Source organism: Epinephelus moara, chromosome 1 (genome assembly GCF_006386435.1).
Source record: "Epinephelus moara isolate mb chromosome 1, YSFRI_EMoa_1.0, whole genome shotgun sequence".
Lineage (NCBI taxonomy): Eukaryota > Metazoa > Chordata > Actinopteri > Perciformes > Serranidae > Epinephelus > Epinephelus moara.
In genome coordinates, this window is record NC_065506.1 from 7,229,053 (window position 1) to 7,253,493 (window position 24,441).

Below are 24,441 nucleotides of genomic sequence, written 5' to 3' on the forward strand. Positions count from 1 at the left end.
TAGATATTTTAAATGGTTCGGCTCGCAAAAACAGAATTAAAATAAAACAAAATAAAATAAAATAATATCCTGCGCCCAATAATTCGGTACAGGGTCGTGCCGAACCGAAAGTCGCGTACCGAACGGTTCGACACAAATACATGTACCGTTACGGCCCTACATCCCATGCTTGTGAATGCGATATCTAAGGAGTGCCTTAAGCAAATTTCCTCAAATTTGGCACAACTGTCCACTATGTTTGTGCCAAATTTGACAAAATTATGACGAAATTTCACACAAAGGTCGAATGAAATTAAATGTAATGATGACATTTTATGTCCAAAGGGTCAAAGGTCAAATTCCCGGTGGCATCATAATGTTGTCTGGCCATAACTTAACACCATAATTTAGGAACAGAAGGGGAGACATTTGGTCAGATACTGAATTGGTGACACTAATCTTGGGTGTCCACCTTTAAAATGTGTTGAATGTATGGATCATCTGCACTGCCAGATTGAGGATGTGTGTGAAGCATCCACGTTTCATCTTAAAGTAGATTTCTTCACACCATATATTGTATGAGTCTAGACAGAAATGTATGTAAACTGCATCTTAAATGGTTGGTGGAGGCATACAACCACAAGGTAATAGTTGTAGTTTTTTTTTCATAATTACTATCATTATGTAATCCTATGCAGCAAGTAAAGTGTTTTTTCCCAGGCTGGAATTCTGGTTATTTGCATTGTTACAAATGTCTGGAGTAATAACATATACCAGTTCCTGGTGTACCTCCTGCAGCCCCCTCTCCCTGCCTCCTCTCAGACTGTGAGTATTTGGCTGGTTATTTAAGTCTCATGGGACACCCCACCTCTCCTGCTCCCCATCATCAGCAGCATCTTTTTTAAAACATGGCCGCTGCTGCCATGTGGGAGGCTGCTCTCTGTTTTATTCACTTTACACAGTCGGTTCCCTCTTTGTGCTCATTAAATATTTAATGGGGAGTTTAAGCGTTTGCTGGGATTATGCTGCTGTCTCCAGGGAGTGGGCTGCATTGTTTCTCTCCATGGCTGCTAGTTCACAGTCTGTCTGTTTAATCTGCCATTTACATCTCACTGTTTTGTTGTATGTTGTCGATGCCCTGACAGTGAATAAGCAGATGGGTCCTGATGGGAATTCAACCTGTGATTTTTCTGTTTAGGTGATCATACACAGGAAAAGATTATAGGGCAAATTATATCCCAACATCTTACTGTGTTCTGAATCTGTAATGCTTTTACACTGTCATAAATGAATGAATTAAGTGCACTTTAAAAATAATACCTGAAATGACTAGATCACTTTTAGATCTCTTCAATGAGGTTTTATAGGTCTTTGAGATGGTTCTACATGTGATAGAACTTTTTAACAGCAGAGATTTTGACTTTTCATAGAAGGAAAAGCACAGGTGTATTTAATGACTTTGATGATGGCTGCATTCCACTTACACGTCTTGGTGTAGTGCATGCTGGCTCACTGGAATAACTTGCTGGAAAACTTGATGGAAAAAGGTCAGTAAAGAGGGTTTAAATGTCTACAAGAAGATTCTTGTCTTTCAGGTGGTTCTATGGGTGGTTTCTGATGTCTAAAATTAGGTTCTTGGGGTCCTTGAGGAGGTTTTAGGTGTCCTTGATGGGGTTCTTTGGGTGTTTAAACAGGTTTAAGATCTTTGAGGGCAGTTATGTCATCTTTAAGATGGTTCTTTGGGTGATTAAAGATATTCTATTTGTTTACAAGAGGGCTCTTGGGGTCTTTGAGAAGGTTCTTTGGGTCTTTGAGGTGGTTCTAAGAGTGATTAAAGAGGTTTTTGATGTATTTGAGTAGGTTATTCTTGTCATTTAGGAGGTTTTAGGTTTCCTTGATTTGATTCTATGGTTGTTAAAACAGGTTTTAGATCTACTTTCTTTTGAGGTTTGAGGGGTGTTTGAGGAGGTCATAGCTTCCTTAAGGAGGATGAGGGTTCTTGCAGATCTTCTGTGTGTGTATTTGGTGAGGTTCTAGGATTGAGGATGTACACTGTGAGCTTTCTCTGTTGCAGGAAAAGAAGAACTATGTGAGTAAAAATAGATGAGATAACAGGAGCTGCTGCCGGCAGAGAAGTCTTGTTCTCTCTCAGACTGAGAAGCTGATAATGAAATAACTCAGAAATTGTATCTCACAGAGATCTGAAGTCTTGCTGTGTCCTTTGTGTTGGCAGGTTTTTGTGTTTACATATGTGGACTTGAACCCAGTTTAGCAGAGTGGTTCACATGTGACTGGCAGTCCTGCTGTCTTTGTAGTGGCAGAGCTCTAAAAACTGACACCCCAAGGGTCTCGGGGGCCGGGGGACGTTAGTATTGGGGGACTGTGGGGCCACGCCTTCCCGCCGCCATATGCTCGAGATAACAAGTCAAACACAGGACTCTTTTCTTGGCTCATTAAAATGTTCGACATTTGGCAGAGGACAGCTGTGTTTTCCTGACCTATTTTTTCAGTATCGAGGCATTTCAATGAATGTTTCACTTTAGCCCAGATCCATACTGTGTATTAACAATGAGGAGCACTAATGCTGACTGTGCATTATTTATTTTTGTCAGTTCTGGGACCAAACAAACACTGACAGACTTATTTTATCTACTCATTACATGCTCTTAGGCTTTTTGTACTGGTTTATTATAGATGTGTTTGTTGATTTTGTTTTTCTCCACGATCATTTTACTGCTAACTAACACTAGTCATTAAACCAGCTGTCTGAGGCTAATGTGTTGCTACAACATGCTAGCAGTTAAATAACTGTCATGTTATCACTCTTGTTGGCTGTCTGTGTGTTTACAAAATAAATTACAGTGTTGTACTTCCTGAGGACCTGATATTCACTAGTCAGACCTTCCTGGAATTAGGGATAATTGACTAATATGACACTTGGTCTATAAAGTTTGCGTTTTAATATCAGTAAGAGTAGCAGTCATTATCATCTATTTTGCTGTTTTCAGTTTCATACAGTTAATTTACGAGGGATAGCGTGCACCTTATCGGCACAATCAGTAACGTACATTACGTACGAGATGAACAAAGCTGTACGATTATCCATCTTGCTGGTCTGCCGCCTGACTCCAGTTGTTTATTATTAAGTGACGTAATAGGTCAACCGTGAAGGGGGCCGTATTAAAGGTAGGATCTAGAGGATTTTCAACAAAACAAAATAAAGACATATACAAATGAAATCCTGCTTAATCATCACCTATGGGCTTCTACTCATGTGTGGTGGTGACTCTGTGTGCAGAACTCCTGCCCTTTAACTGTATTCTGATGTTTTTGTGAGCTCGGACCGCTTCTGGGCAGAGATTTCCCCAGCCAATGACAGAGCGCAGGTGCCGTGCCCAAGCGTGTCCGAGCGTGGACTAGCGCAAGCCTTACCTGAACCTCTTCTGTGAAGCCTTCTTCCGTACCTCCGGGCTCCGTACACCCGGGAGAGTTGAGCCTGATAGGAGGAGCCAAATTTGAATTTGTGTTTACAAACAGCAACTGGCAAATTCTCCAGACCCTACCTTTAACCCACTGAAACGACGCATATTGCCACCTAGTGTTGAGGAGGAGGACACATTCCCGTCAGTAATTCGATTTTCTCAGTTGCATGTAAACTGGGACAAGGACAGAAGTCCGATTAGATGCCAAAATCGAATTTTGAGCATAGCTCGATTAAGCTGTGCATGTAAACGTACTGACTGTTAGGAGTAAAGCTGTGTTCCCACCAAACGCGATTTCGCAAATTCGCGCGTCAAGATTACATACAAAGTCAATGCAAAGACGCGATTAGACGCGAAATCGCGTCGGGCGGCGCGATGGACGCCAATCAGTGTTGAGATTCTCCCGACGTCACTGGCGTGTGTCAACAATGTCCAGTTGTTGACACAGCAATAAACTGCTGCTCACCGGAGACAGATGGACAGACGCTCCGCAGCTGAAATGGAGCACCTGTAGTTGGTGTCCTGCCGGGAGATCCTGGCGACAACCCTCGCCAACAGGTCCTCAAACTGGGCCCCAGTCAGCCTGAAGTACCGCTGAAAGCGGCTATCATCCAGACGGAGTTCCTGGAGGAGGTGGTGAAACTCGCCGAGCTGGATGCGCTTCTGCAGGATAGGGTGAACCCAAAAACGACGTCGTTTGGCCCTCCAACGCATTTGGGACTTCCAGAGCAGGTACAAAGCAGCGATGGTGGTTATCTCAGCCATGGTCGTCAGGGGCTACCCGGAGCTATATGATACTACGTGTCTACTCTACAGAGACCGCAACAAAAAGGAGCAGGCTTTGGTGAAAGACACCGAGGAGACTGGTCTACTTGGTAAGTTCTGTAAATATGTGTCTTTAAATAGTTTGCAGAATGGTTGTACTATGAACGTTAGCGCTAGCTTAGCTCCAGTTAGCACAGCCGGCTTCCCCGCTACTCGCGCGAATGACGCGATAGCGCGAATTAACAAAATGGTCAGGCGTCGAAATTCGGGCGTTACGGGCGGCGCGTTACTCACGTTACGAGCGATTAAATCGCGTTCATCGCGTTTGGTGGGAACACAGCATAAGGAGGAGGACTTTTAAGAGGCTTAAGAGGTTCTTAAGCAGTGGAGAAAATTGCAGAAAGACAAAGAGGTAGAAGAAATACTCTCCAAACACTGAATGACACTGAGTTAATGAAACCCTACAGATGCTCTTATTTATTTTTTAATTTTGTATTATCACTTTTATTTTATACTTATCCTTTTGTATTGTCTGCATCGTGGGTCAATTCAGAGTGAAACATTGTTTTGATTCTCTGTATGTCTTTACATAACTGTAGAATTGACAATAAACCTCTTGAATCTTGAATCTTTAGATGAGATCATGAAGGCATAATGTTTGTGGTCGATCTCCCTTGAGATGTGCTCACAACTTCCACCTAAGGCAATGACACTTAAGCACCAGAAATGAAAGTGATCACAACACTAGGATATTTGGCAACTGGAAAAATGAAACAGTGCAACAGTGATGACTTGGGTCTGTCTCAACATTTCATCAGCAGAGTGGTCACACAAACAATTACAGCACCTCCACAGTGTCATATTATGATGCAGTTCATTTTATTTCCACGGGAGGGGGGGGGGGGGGGCACACTTTGCAGGCTCACAAAAGGACAACCAATCACATCTGTTAAAAGAATGCATCATACCTAGCGACAGGATTGACCACACGTCCCCACTACAATAAAAGTTTCTGTTCTTCCTTGCTCAGAGTTGCTGGAAGAATTTTTCTAAATCACTCTTTAACCAGGACTCCTTGGCAAAGTTAGGAGCTCTCTGAGAGTATTCTCAGAATATTTGTGAACATGGCCCCTGTAGTCTCAGAGCCTAAACTAAGATAACCCTGATGACACTGCTGTGACATTATCAGTTATTTCCTTCTTCAGAGACACAGAGAGCATTATTTAGCTAATGAAAGGAATAGTACTCCTTCTGACTAGTAAACTCATCTGCATGTGTAAAATGGATGGAGTGTTCCTTTAAAATGTAGGCAGTGTTCCTCTGTTAACATCAAATTTGAGTGAATTTCTGCATGATAAAAAACATTTTAACCAAAAATCTAAACTTCACATCAGTTTGTTAAATATTACCAAGTACCAAGCGGCAGCCTCTGGGGCTGAAAAATTAAGCCCCAGAAGTGCCGAAAACTGCAGTTCTCTGAATGGCCACTTAAGGCTGACTTCAAAAGCCAGTCAATCCCCATAGACCCCCATGTTGAAATACCCAACTTCTCAGCAGAAATAAATGTTTATGTTTACAGAATGTTTACAAAAATAGTTTTGTTCTATAGCTAATTTCCCCCTTTATGAAAACTGCACAGGGTGAATTTTCATATAACTAATCCATTTACATTTGATTAAGGCTCAAAGTTATGCCTAATTAAGGGCAGGCCACTTTGGGTGACTGCTGTCTGCTAATGGTGTCCTCATTTTCTCAGTCAGATCCACCCCTCACTACTTCACAGCTCCTGCCTCTCGCCCAAATATGGTCACCTCTGGCTCCAAAAAACCCAGATGGAGACATCAAGAGCCCCTAAAATTATTATAACCCGAAACACAAGATATTATCCCACTCTAGTAAGACTCCACTGAATGAAACTGATAAAAGATCATTTGTGCTGGAAGTGGGACCCTTTGGTTTCTCTATGTGGGGATTTACATTAAGATTTACATTCTGAGTCAAAGTTCTAGGAGTCCTAGGTGGAAGTCTGGTTCCGTGATTCTTTTGACTCGTGATTAATGTTTATTATTGTACAGAGCTTAAAAACAAAAACAACTATAGACTTAGAGTTATTTAAAGGGATTGGAAAATCTCCAGGTTAGAAAGTTTCGGTGAATGTGGTGGTAGAGAAAGTATCCCGTGAGTCTCTGCCAGTATATTTAAACAGTTTTGAAAAGTGGGACTTCCTCCTGGGACCTTTTTTTCCCCCCAACATATACAAATAAATACAGTAGCTATTTATATATCAGTTTCTGTATATGTTTAAACAGGTTTTATTTTTCATTTAATTTCTCTCAGTTAAATCAAAGGGTATGGCACAACACCAGCTCTACATGAAATGTGTCCTGAAATAGCTTTTGTTATGATTTTACGTAATGTGAATAAAACTAATTTGACTTGACTCACTTCTGTATGTGCTACTTATATTTATTTATTCAACTTATTCTTAAAATGTCTTCACCATGTCTTGTTCCTGCTCCTGTAACCCCTAAAGATAAAGATCTATTTGCTGCCATCTACCTGTATTAAGAATAAATAAAAACAAAAATACAAAACAAACATGACTGAATGGAATAGTCTGTCTGTCTGTCTATGGTATTATTATTAATACTAATAATAATAACACCTCCTCCTCTCATTGTCCCGACGGAGCAGCATCTCCTTTTATTACCCCGCAGGGTCATTTACAACCCCGGCCTGTCTATTCATTGGCTGAGGAGATAATCCTGTGATAAATCCTCCGCCGTGCCCTTCACAGTTGTCATAGCAAGACCATAAACAGCATTTATAACAATCTGAGGAGGAGGAGGGGGGGTGGCAGTCTGCTTAGCATGCAGAACAGATTAAGATGGGACGGGTCTGCTTAGAGCCGCCGCTCCATCCGTGACAGACAGACGGACTCATGGGAAATGTTCCATCGCCGACCCGTTTATTCTCAGTGAGAAATGAGCTGCAGTGACGGCTCACTCAGTGGAAAGAAATTTCCTTTTTTTAAGAGTAAAAAAATGCTCTCCAGAGAAAAAAATATTTAAAAAAATTATATAATACAATTTGCTAGGTGAAGAGATGCCATCAATTTGTACATAGGCTACGTGTTTTAGGACAGTTTCTATGCAATTCAAAATTTTAGAGTAAATAAATGCATATGAATGCATTAAGGACAGTGTTTGTGTTACTGGAATAAAAGAAGCACATCAATGAGAAATTCTGAGGTTTACTAATGTAAAACAAAATATATATAGTGATAGAGCAACATGAACTAGTGGATTTTGACACTCCAGTTATGATTACCATCATCATCATTGCCTAACTTTTGTCTTACTTTGTACAACTGTTCCCATAATGCTTTAGGGGGATATAAACAGGAAGTATAATGTTGCCATGGAGTCAGTTGGATGTGGGCTACAATTTGTTTTCTTTAGTCTATACTTTTATGTAGTCAAACTGTCTCCTTTAAAAGCATGCCAAATTAGCTATTAGCAGCTCCTGTTTGCAGTGTACCCATGAATGTACAGACTACTATTACTGGCTTTTTTTGATACTGAATAAACATAAAAATGGGGCGATTCTCAGGCAAGTTCTGCAGTGTCATTTTTCTATGATTTCTAAACAGATTTATGAACATTTATTCATGGTTTGTGTTTCGTGTTTGTTTAGGGTTGACTGTGTGAAGACTCTGAGAAGACGAAATGGCAGCATGTTAAAAATAGTTGACTTTGCTTAAAGCTAAAGTAAAACCTTTAATATTTTTATTATTATTTGTGTTTTTTACTTTTAGTATTATTTGACTTTTAATTTATTAGATGTTTTTTAATGAAAATATTGAAACATGTTGGATTTACCTAGAGCCACAGTGAAACTGCCAAATCAACAAACAACTACATAAATAACATTTATAGATTGTGTTTGCTGCATGTAATTTCAGCTTTACAAACTAAAAAAAAAAAGAAAAGCCCCCCCCATCAGTGCTGGTACTCCCCCCTCCCAATCCCCTTTCGGCAATTTGACGAGTTGAGCCGCCACAGCACTGTGACGGCGTTTAGCCAGCAGCGTTCGGGCTAAACACTGCCGGAGGACTCTTCACAGGTACAATTAATCTTAATTAAAGCTGGGTGTGACAACACACACACTACACACACGCACATAGTCCTCCCTCGCCATTGTTCTGCTTCCAGTCTGGATGAAAGCAGTAGAGATGAGTCCTGGTGAAATAAAAGAATAAATTAAGTCACAGTGAGCTAATGAAGTTCTGAGAGCTGTCACATGGACAGACAACACAAAACACATCAGCAGATCAAAACCAATATTACGAAAACAGAAAATCACATTTAGAATCACATTTAGGTCAGTTAAAACCACTACATCATGAATGAAGGAGATACACGCACCCAGGGCCTAAATACAGTGAGAATTTCATGGTGGAAAAATATACTATTACTAGTAAAAATCCTGCAGTAAAAGTTTTTACAAGTAAAGGTGACAACAATACACAAATGTAGTATAGTCGCTAAATTCATTCAAAAGTAACTACAATTTTATTGTGCTTTTGATGTTCTCAGTATCATAACATTTAGCTTCGGTCTGCTGCTGGTGGTGCATGAAGCAGAATTTTAAACTCTGATTGGATGTCTCTTGCCGAAATGCACCCTGGGACTTGCAGTTAACGTCTTCCTCGAAGTTCAGTTTTTGGTGCTGATGACTCAACCAAACTGTAAAAGAGCTCCAACTGTCAATCACTAAACAGTGTATGTGGGGAAAATTCATGGGTCTTTTATTTATGGGCCCAAGGTTGCCCAAAATGACTCCTCACCTCCCAATTTTACTGTAAAGCTCTGGGTAGATCTCTGAAATTAAGAACATTGGACAAATATTCAGTTTGCTCTTGTTATGTTGAACTGGCAATACTTTTACATAATTATTTCATATTAATTTAATGCAAATAAACTACCAAAACAATCCCCTATGCAAATTTTCCCTCCATCCACCTTTGTTTGATGTAATCATTCAGCTGATATAAAAGCATGAAAATGTTGAGTTTTTCTTCTAATACCTCAGCGTATTTTCCATGTGTTTACTTTCACTTCTGTAAAATCTGTATTCATGCAAAATATTTTACCCATAATACATTTTCTACTTTGAAGTAAACCGATTCTTCCGCAGATAAAGTCAAGCCAAACTACATACAGACTTATCTCCTGTCATCCATCCAGTAGTGACATGTTCATCCTCTGTGCTGCAGCCCTGCTGACTGTCTGCTGACTGCTCTGTAAAGAAAACAAAGGACAAAAAAGCAATTAAGTCCAGTAATAAAAGCCCAAGTACCATAACATGCTACATTAAATATCTATTGAGCTCCATAAATTAACAGCAAGCAGCTTCTCAAGCAGTTTGTCTCATTGAGGTTGTTTACTGGAGGAAAAAAACTTGGACTGTTGACTCTGCTGCAGCACTCTGGACTTTTACTGACCGCAAGCAAACATTGAAATGTATGGAAGCCCATTTGGGCCAAAAATTAATACATTCATGAAGAGGAAGTATATGGGTGCAATCCGAATTGCATATCTTCTCACATTTAGTAAGTACTGCAGCTGCCGTTACAAAGTACGTAGGGGAGACCGGGGATGGTTGTAACAAAGGGATAGTTGTAACACTCTCAGTTTGGCCAATTAGTTGTAACACTCTCAGTTTGGCCAATTAGAAACGAGCTGTGGTGACATCATCAACATAGTCCATGCCATTTACAATTGGAGCTCACTGGTGAAGCCGCATGTCTCTGAGTCCACATTTATCTGTTCTAGAGCCAAAAAACAGTTTTTCAGGTGAGAAACCAAACATTTCATCACAGTTGTTTTTTGCATAGTGTCCAGTGTGTTGTATGTACAATTATTTCACTTAGATAGGTTCAAGTAGTAGTTTCTCTAGTTTAATTTGATGTGTTTCATTAGTGCTAGCTTTGAAGCTAAATGCTAAAAACGGTTAGCTCTTTCATAGCTGCTGGGCATGGGGAGGGTTGTAACACTTCGAAGGTGTTTATTGTTCAACTGTTAAAAATGCTGTTCAAACGTCAACCTCATTCAGGCTACAACGCACACACACACACACACACACACACACACACACACACACACACACACACACACACACACAGGTTAATACTTTATTATTCTTGATTTTATTCATTTTATGTTATATATTTTTATTTATTTTATTGTACTTATTTTTGTATTTATGTTATACATTTCTGTTTATTTTAATATTATAATTATTGTATTCTTACAAGTTTATTGTTCCTTCTTTATTATTCATTAAAGTGCTTGAATACATTTAGCCTATTGTGAATCTTTTTTAAGCACAATAATTTAATTGTTACATCCATCCCCAGCTAGTGTTACAACTCACCCCGGTACTGGGGTACGTTGTAACAATATACCTCTTTGTATTTGACATTAATTTCCATAATCTGTGATGGTGTAGTAGAGGTCAAAGTGTGTGTTATTTATAGCAGACAAATATGGGTACCACGTATCAAAATTTAAGAGCTCTAACAAAAAATCCCACTGAGTTACACTTGCTCAAACACAAAGTGTTACAATCATCCCCAGTCTCCCCTACTGTCAACCCTGTCTCATTGCAAAGTCGTCATATAGTTGCGCTTGGGGAGTGACACAGACGAAAAAAAAAAGCTGTCCTTTCACGTCGGCATGAAACGCAGCCGGTTGCTGTGTGAAATGCAGTTGGACAACAACATAAGTTAAGAAAGGGAAAAGTCAGAGTAGGTCGGGTGGATTTGTCCAGCACCCACCAACTTTCACCCAGGAGGCCAGTGTTTGCTTCCTGTTTGAATGTAAAGCCAAACCATGTTGTTGTTGTTTTTCTAAACCCAACCATGTGCTATTGTTACCTAATCCTAACCACATTTGTGTGTTGTTGTGGGGAAAAAAAGCCAATTAGCAGTTTTGTACCGACATAGTATGTTTTTGAAAGAGACTGTATGCAAACTGTGCATTTCCTGTGATAACAGAAGTGTATTTGACAATAGACAATGCATGTAACAGGCTGCAGTCGACACAGCATCTGTTAACAACAAATCTCTTTCAAAAAGTCTATAACGATGCTGCTTACCAAACATAATATCTCAATTATACTTTGCTTTCCAGAGTTTTAAAAAAGATTATACCCTGAATATTAAAGAAAGATGGGAAGCAGAGGGCAGAAGAATGGGACAGGATCTGCAGACAGCGATGGTTGATGACAAGCTCCCCCTCTTGGAGAGAATTCAGCTAGAAAAATGTGACTTTCTGTACTGCAGCACAAACAGACTAACTATTCTAATCAGACTGCCTGTTGTAGTGCAGTGGCAAACCATTTGCACATGTTCTGGAATTGTCCCTCTGTGGCTCCATTTTGGAGAAGTGTCCACAGTGTCCTGGAAACAGTTTTGAAGTTGAAAATCTGTTTTAATATTAAAACCATGTACCTTGGCGATTAAGAAGAGCGTCATTGTGCAAAGCAAGATAAATATTTGTTGAGGGGGTTTCTTAGTGGCATGTAAAAAAGGCTTTGACGACAAAATGGCTTAAGAAGGATGTACCAACCATGAATGAGTGGCTCAACTTAGTTTAAAATATATACACAATGGAGAGAATTACATTTAAACTAAAAACTCAGATTGATATTTTTGATGGGAATTGGTCAAAATGGCTTATCTACGTGTATACTATAAGGCCTGAGTTTGTATAGAAGTAATATGTTATGGGTGTGTTTCCCAACCTGAAATAATTCCCTATTCCTCTTAGTGCAGAATCAGGAGGAGCACGTTTATACACGTGTGTATATGTATGTGGATGTGTGTATGCTTACACATGTGCGTGTGTGTGTGTGTGTACGTATATGTATACAAATGTCTGTTCTTTAAAAGAAAACTTAATAAAATGTACATAATGAAAAAACAAAATAAAGCAAAACAAAAAGCAGCCAATCAAGATTGGTTAAATAAAGGACAATAAAGTATTTCTGGTATTCACCAGACCATAGTATATTTGAAATATAATTTCAAATTGAGAAGAACTTTACTTATAAAAGAGTCACAGAACATGAAGTACCACTGACATGCAAGTTGATGGTATTTTTTGAGTAATTTTCCTGAGGAAAAAAAGAGGTATATCAAGCTAAGACATGTAGCATCTCTGCTGAAATACTGAGCAGAAACAGCTGAAGGTTCAAAGGGTTAAGAAACTAAACGTTAAATATAATTGTTCATAAAGCCACATTTGACCTGTTTGCAGCATTCCTTGAAGTTTTCACATTTACTGACCCACTCCGATCAACTGTAAATATAAATCCCACAGCAGCTAATTTGATTTGGTAATGCATATTTGTGTAATCTACATTACATTTTAAAACAAAATAATATCTCTGTTGTGAGATCCTGAAAATATTGCCATATTGAGATACACAGAGAAAATGATATTCATCATGTACCATGATTATGTTTGCACTCCCATTTTTACATTTTCATTTTATTTATTTTTTTCATTTTATTTATATATATCATATATATTTCGTTTTAATATTTATGATGTATTTATTTAAAATCATGCTTGTTTTGTTGGTTTGATTTTTCAGTTCTTCCATTAAGAGCTTCCACAGTGCAGTGATGCTGTTTGAAGACGTTTTAAATATCACTAACACATGTATGTATGTATTTTATTTGTTTGTGTTTGGTAGTGTTTGCTCTGTCATCTCCTTCAGATTTAGAGTCTTATTTTGATCTCGTTGTGATGGAGGTGTGATGGCGGTGTGGTATTGAGGCTGTTTGATAGTAAAAAGTGTTTATGTTTGTTTTGGCATCCCAGTGGAGGAAAGGCAAGGAGGTGGAGGGATGATAGTTTGTGACTCCTCCTCCTGGGAGTGATGAAGGCAGCAGACTGTGGAGGGACAAACACTGAATGTTCAGTCTGATTCATCTTTATTGTCAGAGGAGGTCTTTATTACACACACACACACACACACACACACACACACACACTGTAAAACCATATGTCAAACATGGTTTCCTTTAAAACATCTCTGACTCTGTACTTTCTCCTGGTTCAAACAATTACTTCTAAGCAGTGTGTAAGATTTAGGGGGATTTTGTAGTGTCTAGCTCTGAGGATTGCAGATTGCAATCACCTAAATCTTCTCCTGGTTAGAATTCCTTCAGTGTTCAATGTTCAGGAGGTTTTTCCTGTGAGCTGAATTGTCTGCAGAGGTCTCTGCCTCTCTTAAACAAACAGACCAGGTAATTTAAACTGGTAAAAACAGTGAATAAAGCAGTTTCATCTCACAAATCAGTGCCTGTGACATTTGCAGGTGCTGATCCATACATTCAGGAGGTTTTTACTGTTTGCCCAAATGTCCGGAGATTTTTCCTTCTCTCCAAAACAAACGGTCAAAAAAAACCAAAAAAAAAACCACAATGAATTTGTTTCACACTGCAAGCTAGTTTCTCCGACATTAGTTAGCTCTAAGGCAGCACCTGCTGATATGCTCACCTTTTTTTCAGCTGTTCTTATTTTATGTACTTTGTTGCTTTGCTATCATCTTTGATAAACCACATCTACCAGCACAGAAGCATTGTGATTCAGTCTATTAAACTGACTGAAGCCATAGTGGAACAGATCCTAGACAGGAAGTGATGTCATGATTTTGGCTGACCATGGTGAAGAAGCCAGTCAGACTGCAGGTGCTTTTCAAAGTCAAGGAAGGATCCTTAGATGGCTGAATTTTATGGAGGCTTTGAGGAGTCTGACTGAGTCCTTCCTTAAGAGAATTTTCAAGGATGCATGTGTGTATCCTCAGTGGGCATGAACTACCCACAATACTTTTTGCATGATTTGCCAGTGGAGCTCGGCTTTTTTATTTTTTATTTTTTTTCACATTCAAGCACAGTTCTAAAACTACTTTCTACAATGTTTTCTAAGTATAATCCAGAAATACATTCTTCCTAAAATTCATGTGACCCTGAAAATATTTCTTACATTTGTCAAACAACTTTACAGAGTGCCAAAATTATCCCAGTGCCTGGGGGCACTCCCTAGCCTGTTCCAAAGTGTGTTCACCAAAAGCTAGGAAGGAGTCTTGCCTTGCCTCTGTAGGACCCAACTTGTAAGGATCCTTCCTACCAAGAAAGGATCCTTAATTTTGAGAAGCATCATGCGTCATATCCCACATGATCCACAATCTTAGAGTGAATAGATTTAAACTACCAAATATTCTATCAGGTTTTGACAATTCTTTAATTTCAACAACAGAGTTCGAAGCTCCATGATTGGATGTTTGTTGGCGAGTGGTAGATATAGTTGTGCTTTATGTCCACAGGCTTCTTGTAGCTTTGACTTTTTATCAAAGAATCTTTCTAAGACAGCTGTTCATCTTTTGATGATTCAACCTAAAGTGTTTCATTTTTCATCAGTGACTTGATGAAGAGAGAGGACTGTTAGTCATCAACAGTGAAGATGAGAACATAAAACACTGAATTTTTAATTTATAAGCAGCTGTCCTATTCCTGAGAATCTATAATCTACCAAACACTGCTAATGGCACAGCTCACAGTGAGGCCAGCTCCATTATATTGGACTGGATTGCAGAAATCTGAAGCCTTGTACTAATACAACCATCTTCTATATTTAAGGTCATGATGAATTGATTGATTTTTTTTCCCTGACTGACATCTGACAGTGTGTCCGCTGCTGCAGCCAATACATTTAAATCATCTGTCATCTTGTGTTTGCTCCGTATGTGTGAAACCGCCGCTCTCAGTCCTCCTGCACAGTAAACAGCCTGAACACTGTTTGGTTTCATAAATAATTTCACTCAGCTGGGACTCAGATTGTTGTTGGCGTGAGGACGTCGTTGTTTACCCTTCATTGTGTGTAAAGCTGCCGCGAGACACAACAGGTGCCTGTTAGCCGCAAACGACGAGCCTGTCGCTCTGTACTCAGGGCTACAGTGATGCCTAATCTCTTCGGCTTTCCTCCCAATGAGAAGCACAAACTCATGTGCCTCCACAATCCTTCTCTTCTTCCTTTTCTCCATCATTCTCTGCTTCTCTTTCTTATTCTCCCCTCTCCTTTATCCTCCTTTTTCTTGATCCATTTTTCTGAAACAGACACTTCTCTGAGGGAGAAAGGGGGAGGAAAAGAGGGAGAGACAGATGAAAGAAAACTAGAATAAATAAAAAAAAGTTGAAAAATGAGAACAAAGATGTTAAGAAGAATAAAGAGAAGGATGGAATCAGGGAGTTATTAAAGGAAGAGAAGAGAGAAAGTTAAAAAAAAAAAGGGTGAGGACAGTAAGGGAGGACATGGGTAAGGAAACAAGAAAGTAAAAGTTTGGCAGGAAGCAAAGAATGATTGAGAAAATAAGAAATGTATGAAAAAAGACAGTGTGAAGGAAAGGCTGAGGGAGGGAAGGGGAGGTAGATGAAGAAAAAGGAGAGAAGAGTAAAACAAGGAAGCAAGTGGACAGGAAGAAAGAAAATGAGTGAGAAAATATGAAGAGGTGGAAGTGGTATGAAGGATTAGGAGTTGGGGAAGAAGAGCAGCAATGGAGTAAGAGGACAAGGAGGCAAGGAAGCAAGGAAGAATTGAAGGGAGGAGAAGAAAAAAGGGCTCAGATGTAGATATCAGAAAAAGGAAGGAAGAAAGACAGGGAAGGAAGGAGGAGAGGAGTCCAGGGAGACTCCTTCACCCTCTGCATCCAATCAGCTTCCCTCCTCAGGCATTAACAAGCTTAACGAGCCGCTCTGCCTGGCTTCAAACAGCGAGGGGAGGGAGACTCATTAATTCTGCAAATGCGTCTAATCGGCATCCAGCTCCACCTGTTCACATGAAGAAACACCAACCTGAGCAAGAGGGAGCAGAGACAGGAAGTGACTCTCAATGACTTTTCAACACCAGTTTACCTACCAGAGCTCAGTGGGCGGGGCTTCATGTGGCATTCATTTCAAAAGAGACATGAAACTTTCCTGATTGAATCATCAGTACAAACTACACTCAGTTTGTCTTCACCAGTGTTGTTCTAGTTACTGAAAAATAGTAACTTTTTACCATTACTAGTTACTTCATTAAAAAGTAACTCAGTTAGTAACTCAGTTACTTAATCCAAAAAGTAATGCGTTACTGAGAAAAGTAATCCCCCCCCCCCCCCAAAAAAAATTAAACTTAGGACTCTCATCTTGGCTCGCCATCACGCCATGACCTTGACGCACGTGTGCTAGTGTCATCTATACTGAGTACATCCTGGCTGTAGGATGACACTAGAGGGCGCTAGGTGCTTTTCTTTTTTGCAGTGTAGTTTTTCTAAGCCCCCTGCAGACATTGTCTGTCCACAACAAAAGCCTCCTCGGGATAACAACGGATATTACGTCACTGGATATCACGTTACTGGGACTAAAAATCTACAGAAGCGCTACCGCTTAATGTAACGTTACAGCACTGTGGTGAGGCCAGCAGGGTGACAGTGACTTCAGAGATGGTGAGAGACGTGTTTCATTAAGATGTTCTGGTAAGAATTGTTCATATACCTCTATCTAACATGACATCTAACATTTAAAACATGGCCAAAAACAACGGAGTAACACACCATTTGGTAACGGTAACTGAATTTAAAACCTAACGCGTTAGAGTATTAGTTACTGCCAAAACTAACAGCGTTACTGTAACGTGTTACTAATAACGCCTTACTGCCCAGCGCTGGTCTTCACTGATAAAAAGTTGGAGGTAACAGACTGTGTCTCTATCAGCTTTATAGGGAAGAAGTCAACTACAACTCCCAGAGAGCACTGCTGTATGAAACATCTAATCTTCAAAAGACACTCGGGGTGGTAGATGAACTCTTGGCAGGCCAGTTTTGAAACAGAGATAAAAAGCACTTTCATGCAACCCAGAGAAGCATATTTCCAGTTTAACAAGTGTGTGTATCAAAGTTTCATTATGTGTCAACAACTGCCGTCGCCCAATGCATATTGTACTGACGTGGAAGGTGCCTTTGAAGGTGCCAGTATCTAATGCCCAGATCACTTACAAATGGTGGTATCTGACAAGCTCAGAATGAGAACGAACATGTTCCTTCAATACCATGAACACACACACACATTGTAGTTTACTTTGACTCAGTCCCTACATTCACTGTCCTGCTGCCACAAATATTCAACAGACCACAAAATATGGTTTAATCCACTGCTGAAACTAGTACCCAACAAGTGCACTATTTCCTCCTGTTTGAGCAATGCTACAGCAGCTCTGTGAGATTAGACACAGTGGTGCTTGGAGTTAAATGCTAAAGTTAGCATGCTAACATACTCACAATGACATTTGCACACAATTCAGCTACTTAGCACTAAACACAAAGTACAGCTGAGACTGATGGGACTGTCATTTGTGTTGCAGGTGGTCATCCTGATGGAAGTGTCTGAACCAGATTTCAGTCCAAATCCTTCCTAAAGTTGTTAAAGAGATATTTAAGTCCCAACCTAGGTGGTGGACCATCTTAAAAAAACCTGAAATGAACTTCATAACAGAATTAAAAAAATATGAGCAAGGGTAATATGCCAATAAAATCTTAAGCTCAAACTCCTTATTCTCAGTTTGTGTTAAAGCAAACAAAAACTAATTAAAGTAAGTGAACAGCTTTAATCATTGAATCAATCAGGGGTCATTTAATGCATCTTTTCACATTAATAATCCTGTAAACCTGCAAAAAATGCCTCTAAAATTCCCTCAATTACTGCAGTCACCATGTATCGACCCTTAAAACCCTTGATACAAACACTCACTGCTGTTACAATTTCATGAAGAATTCATCTGGATTTAATGAACAAATTAAGGACATTTAACGTACAAAATAACATGTTTTGGTTCATTCGTGGGGCACGAGGGGGATGAAGAGAGTCCCGTCAGAATAAGAGCACAGATCAGGAAGATGGAAAAGAGGAAAAAAAACAGCACATTACAGAAGAAACAGTGAGAGTTGAGAGTGTGAACTCAGTTTGTCTCTGAGCTCCAAAACAGCAGCCAGCATGGTGCCAATTAGCACGGAGCACGCTAACATACGCCCTCCTGTAGTTTCTGATTAAAGTGCATATTGATGGTATAAATTATCTCCCACTACAATAGATAGCTGGGCATCTATATGTAAATGTTTAATTAACCCGTGGCTGAATCGCCGCACCGGTCCAGAGTGGAGGTTATTAATCTGATGATGGCGGCCATAACGCCGGGCCAACACCGCCAAAATGAGCCGTCTGGACGTGGTGGCAGATTCATCAGAGACGCCACCTCATTTCCTAAAGTGCTGTTTGTTCTCAGTGATGAAGTCAGCACCACATCACTCTTTAAGGTGGACTCAGATCTGCTTAATGGTTGTTCTGGCTGAATCTCTTTCTCACAGGAGTTAAAACAGGATCTACTGTATGTAAGGATGCCTGTCTAACTGTGTCCACACTGAGAAGAATCACTGTTCACAAAGTTCTGGAGAAGATGAAAAGAAATATTCAGTATATAGAATTGTTTAGTCAAAATCAGCATTTACCAACCTGGGGCTAGAGACCCCACAAGGGGTCACAAGATTAAGCTGAGAGGTCACAATGTTTAACAAGATAAGAAATAAGGAAACAACTAATTATGCTTATAGTTTGGTCACTTTTCTCTGATATACATTTCTCTCTCTTTTTTTTTTTACATTCGAGCTGGTCGCAGCTAAGATGACTGATTCACTTTAAAGGCTCACTTTGTCCAATGTATCCTCATACAATGGTTTGTACCTTAAAATAAGTCAAAGTTCACTTGGTTTCACATGGCCCCAACTTCTGGGGGAAAATAATGTGTTTGTCCTATCCACCACCCCAACCTGACTCCATATGTGAACCTTTGCTCTTTATACTACTTCTTTCTCCCACCAGCACATTGGTCACCTGATCGCAGCCTTCCTGACTACATGGGTTATGCATGAATAACTGGCTCATGATTATGTGTTTTACACAAATTGTGGTGCATTGCTTTTTGTAGGTATATGCACAAGCAGTGCATGAGAACAGCCTGCTTTATCATACTATTTTCATGTTGTCCAAATGAGACTACAAGAAAAATGTTGCTTTTCCCAGGAAATATTCCTTCTAATGCACATGTAATGTGTGTATGGAAAAATACAAATGTTAATGCATAGCATTATGTAAATACTTAGTCTAATATTACAATAATGGAGCATCATCAGGTAATCAGAGCAAAATTTAGCCCCAAACTGGGGGTCTCTTCCCAAATGAAATCATGAAAAAGTCTATATCTTAATTATTGTACTACCAGGAGCTGTCTTGTTTGTCTGTGTCAGTGTTTTAGTCTAGTCCTGTTATTTTGTTTAGTTTTATGTGAGTTGTTTTGTGCACTGTCACAAATATAAAGTTCTTGTGGTCCTTAGGAAGGATAGCTGCTGCAATGCAGTAGCAAATGGGGATCCTAATGAAGTAAACTAAACTAAACCTAACTAAACTAAACTAAACTGTGATTTGCTCTGCTGCTTCAGAGCTGTGATGTGATTGGCTGATAGTGTTAATCACCATGCTGTCTGATCTATATTCCAGCTCACCTGCACTTTTACACTTGAACCAAAATACACCCGTGCGGTAGGGTTGGGTAATATGGACAAAAATTGTTATCTCAGTATTATCAGGCTGAATGGTGATAAACGATATATATCTCAGTATTTTTTATGAAATAGGTTAAATGTTCATTTGCGAGTCAAAGCCACGTTTGAGATGTCACAAGCACTTTTATAAACACAGACTGATCAAAATTAAATGCAAAGATGGGGATACTTTTTCACAGCTGCACAACATGTCAATGAAAAATTGTACAAAATAAATAGCAGGGCTGAATGTTAACTTTTTTGCACGCAGCACTGGAGCGACAGAGGTTTAAGGTTTGCAGCACAAGACACAAAACTATGACATGAGTATAGAAGTATCAAGTAGGCCTAAATCCATTGTAGTTTGGAGCTATGAAAAATATTTGTGGGGGGAGTTATAAAGTTGTTTTCCATGACTTTTCAAATGAATCTAGAGCTGGAAATTGATTGAAATATTCTTTCTTTGGTTATTAATCTTATTTATGCACATAGCACCAACAGACAGGCTGAGGGAGGGAAGGAGCGAGAGACATTGTAGCTGCATCTTTTTAAAGGGAAGGAGCGAGAGACATTGTAGCTGCATCTTTTTAAACATATCTGTCACCTGCATCCAGGCGCTGTCTAAGTGTCACACCTGAGCCTACAACTACCAAGGAAAACGGCGATGCGCTATGATCCACCTCACACAAACCAGCAAACAAACGCTCACCAGAAACAATCAAGCAGCTCTGTCTTCTACACATGCAGCGCAGCGCTGGATTGCACGTGTGCTACTAGCATAGCACGTGCAACATATAGACTGATGTCACACTGTAGACTAATTAACAGACAGATTAAACAGAGTAGCAGCACTGTGTCTCTCTGAGTGTTGCTGGAGAACTTGTGAGTGAGTGAGTGGAGTGGAGCTGTGTGGACAGTGTGAAAGAAGAGAGATGCACACTGGCATTGCTTTTTGGAAGAACAGCATTATGCAACTTGACCCTATATTGAAGCAGTGTTGTCTAAATCTATCTTGCTTGAAAATATATCGATATATCGTACATATTCGTTTTATCGCCTAGCCCTACCATACAGTCTGTTGCCTGGAAGCTCAATGACCACTCAGGATGAAACTATGACAATTCAATATTTCATCATGACATCAGTCAACAGATTCTCATCTCAACTCATCAAATATCGCCGCTTTCTCAGTTGACTTTCATGTCTAAAAACGATGAACTAGATATCCTACTGCATCAGTTGTTGACATTCCGAGACGCCGTGTGGATTTACACTTGTTGCATTGTGTCTTTTTAAAATACACCTCAGTTTTCACAAGAAATGTAGAGTTTCTGCTTGTTAGATGCATACAGTCTGTTTCAAATACACTAACAACGTCAGTAAAATGACCCGTATTTATGTTTATTTCCTTGTGCAACAAAAGCATGTGGTTAGTTTAGAAAAAACACATCTAACATTCATTCAGGAAGCAAAGTCCGGCGTTTGTTGACGGATGGTCATATGACAACATTCACGTGATGTGGACTAATCACAGTAAGAATAATCTGACCTTGATTCTCTGTGTGCCAGTACCGTAAAGTTGGACATATTGAGATATGACACTAAAATAGAAATGTAATCCATGATAATAATAATCCACATCTGCTGTCTATCCATCTATCTAATCAGCATATTTGGAGATATTTATTGTATCAAACCCTCTAAAATCCTCCTGAAAATGAATGTTTTCACATTTTCCCATAAAAACATCTGTCTGACTGCAGCTTTCAATATTTGCCATATCGCTGTCGTTAAAAGGCAAATACCCTGTTGACACTTTACTCACAGAAGAAGCTCCATGAATATTTAATGGACTGTGATATAAAGACTCTGAGTGCTTGTGTATCAGTGGAAAAGGGTTGTTTACAGCCTGTGGAAAACAAAAAAACAACAGGGAACATTAAAGCTAACCTCTGAGCCGTCAGGAGACGCTCCGGCTCTTCAGTTAGTTCATTACAAGAAGACAAAGTGAGCGACAACAGAGCAAATAAACAGCGAACAACAGTGATGCTCTCACAGACAAAACAACTGACAACACAAGAAGGTTAAAAGGTGCTTTAAGGAAACAGCAGCTGCAGGTAAAACACAGGTGAGCGTGATCCGACTAGGAAACTATTTTCTAAAGGAGACAAACAACAGGTTTTAATTTCTGGAAGTGAGTGAGTATTTTCTCTGTGTACCTCAGTTTCTCCTCCCTTAAATAAACTGAAACTGAGCAGGTGTTTGTCAAAAGAGCAGGGAAGATTTGGAAATGAATAACTCCTGTAGCCGGAGGTGCTCTGGATGTCTAAAATGGGTGCTTTACGCCTGAGAGGGTATTATTTTTTCTCAAATAACAGAAGCGTTTTGAGAACATTTCGAAACTTGGTTCATGGACGAATGTGTTCAGGTCAACTGCAGAAATGAGTTAATAAATATGAAGTGATGAAAGGGATTTGAGTCTGCTGTGTTTTGAAAATTTGGTTTGAAAGGTAAGGTTAATAGAATAGTGACTTTGTTGAAAAATGGATATTCAACACTTTCACTCATTGGGGTCCATGTCATTGGTCCGACAGTCCATTGGTTCGACATCCCATTAGTTCGACTGTCCGCGGTGCTGAACGGCTCCCGGCGGGCGTATTTCTACCTTGATGGTGCGCCGCGACCGGCTCTGAGTCAGCTGGGAAAGGCTTGAGGAGAAGCAGGCTCACGGCTTATGTGTTTGCCACTTTCTTTTTCATTTTAACCCACACCATGATCTTTTCCTGACCCTAACCAAGTGGTTTTTGTGCCTAAACCTAACCAGGCCTTAACCACAGGGCATCATGATGATTTCGGAACGGACTCCGGAACAATGGTCGGAACAATGGGATGTCGAACCAATGCGCTGTCGGACCAATGGGCAGTTCCCCACCCATTGTTGGGCTATGATAAAAGACTGTTCTGAAAAGACATTTGTAATACTGTATTTTCTGTGTTTATGGTTATTTATATTTCATATTTCTCTTGCAATTCCTAATTAACTAATGATGTTATGTAAACAGTATTTTTTTTTTTAACAAAAGTGTTGATAATGTTTTGTATGCAGAGTATCTCTATGACTGATTGTAAATTGTATTTGAGGAGGGCGTTCAGCCTCAGACACCTTGATGAAGGTGAGATAACTGAAATGCTTTGGTGAATAAAGTCTGCTTCAGTACAAATTTGGGGCACAAACTTAGTAAGAGTAACTGCAATGCCTTCCTCTGTCAATTTGGGAGAAAATACCAGACTAACTGTAAAAATTGCAGGGTTTTGTTATTTGTTACGTTGGGGAAACTTTAGAAACTTAGTGAAACACTGGGTGCGGTTACATGATGGCTTCTCATTCGGAATTAACTGTTCTTAGTGCCTTTTTCAGGCTTGTTTTGCTTAAATTCTTGAAGCAGCAGTACGACAACAGCCTTGTTTTGCTAATGCCTCGTCTGTTGAGGAGAAGAAGGAAGGCAGAAGGTCAAAGAAGGGAGATAAAAGACCGTGCTGTGGCAAATGGTAACCGTAAGTGCAACAAGTCCGACTGCTCTATCTCAGCCCATTGCTACACGCGCTATATATGTCATTGCGCCAGAAGGGCAAGGAAACGAGCATGCGCAGAAAGACCGGAATGACCTTAAAGAGGAATGAGTGTATACAAGTGCGAGAAATTCTTTCATTCGGAATTAGAAACAGAATATTCCAGCCCCTTACATCGGATTGAATTTTCAATCGCATTGGCCATTTTCATTCCAAATTAGGTGTTTACAAGATCACTTTTAATAGGAGTGAACTTTCATTCTGAATGAAAAGGGAATTAAACTGTCCATGTAAACGCACTCACTGTCTACAACAGATTCTTGACTATTTATCCCTTCTTGTAAAATCGGCAAATGTAATACATTATTCTTTTCTTTGTATAAAAATGCAGCTCTGACTGTCAGCGGGATACATCAGTGCCACTGCCATATTGGAGAGGCAAGAGTTGTCTGTACAAGTGCAAGCAAACAGGGGAGCTGCATTTTATCTTGGTTTTAAAAAAAAGCCCTATAACTTCTATGTTTCTAAATCGATCACAATGAGTAACTTTAATGTTGATGGGCGAATGATCTATGTGAAGTAGATTTAAAAAAAAAAAAAAAAAAAATTGCCTCCAGTTAATTATAATCTGAATATTTAGGCTATAATCACTGCTTGATGCTTAATAGAGGAGAGGAGTGTGTGTAAGGTTTACATGAATTGAATTACTTACCTGGAGGACAACAATTATTTTGTCAGGAGGAATTGTAAAAACAAAAGCATCATTTCCGCCTATTTTCCATGCTTAAATACTATATATTCTAATTTAATGTGGAGGTAAACATCTGGGTAGACCACCTAGTGCTCCTACAGTAGGTTACATAAGATTACATATCTAATACTGTAATAGAAAATATGTTAAGCATGATTGCATGTATAACACAGTAATATAACGCGTTTGGTA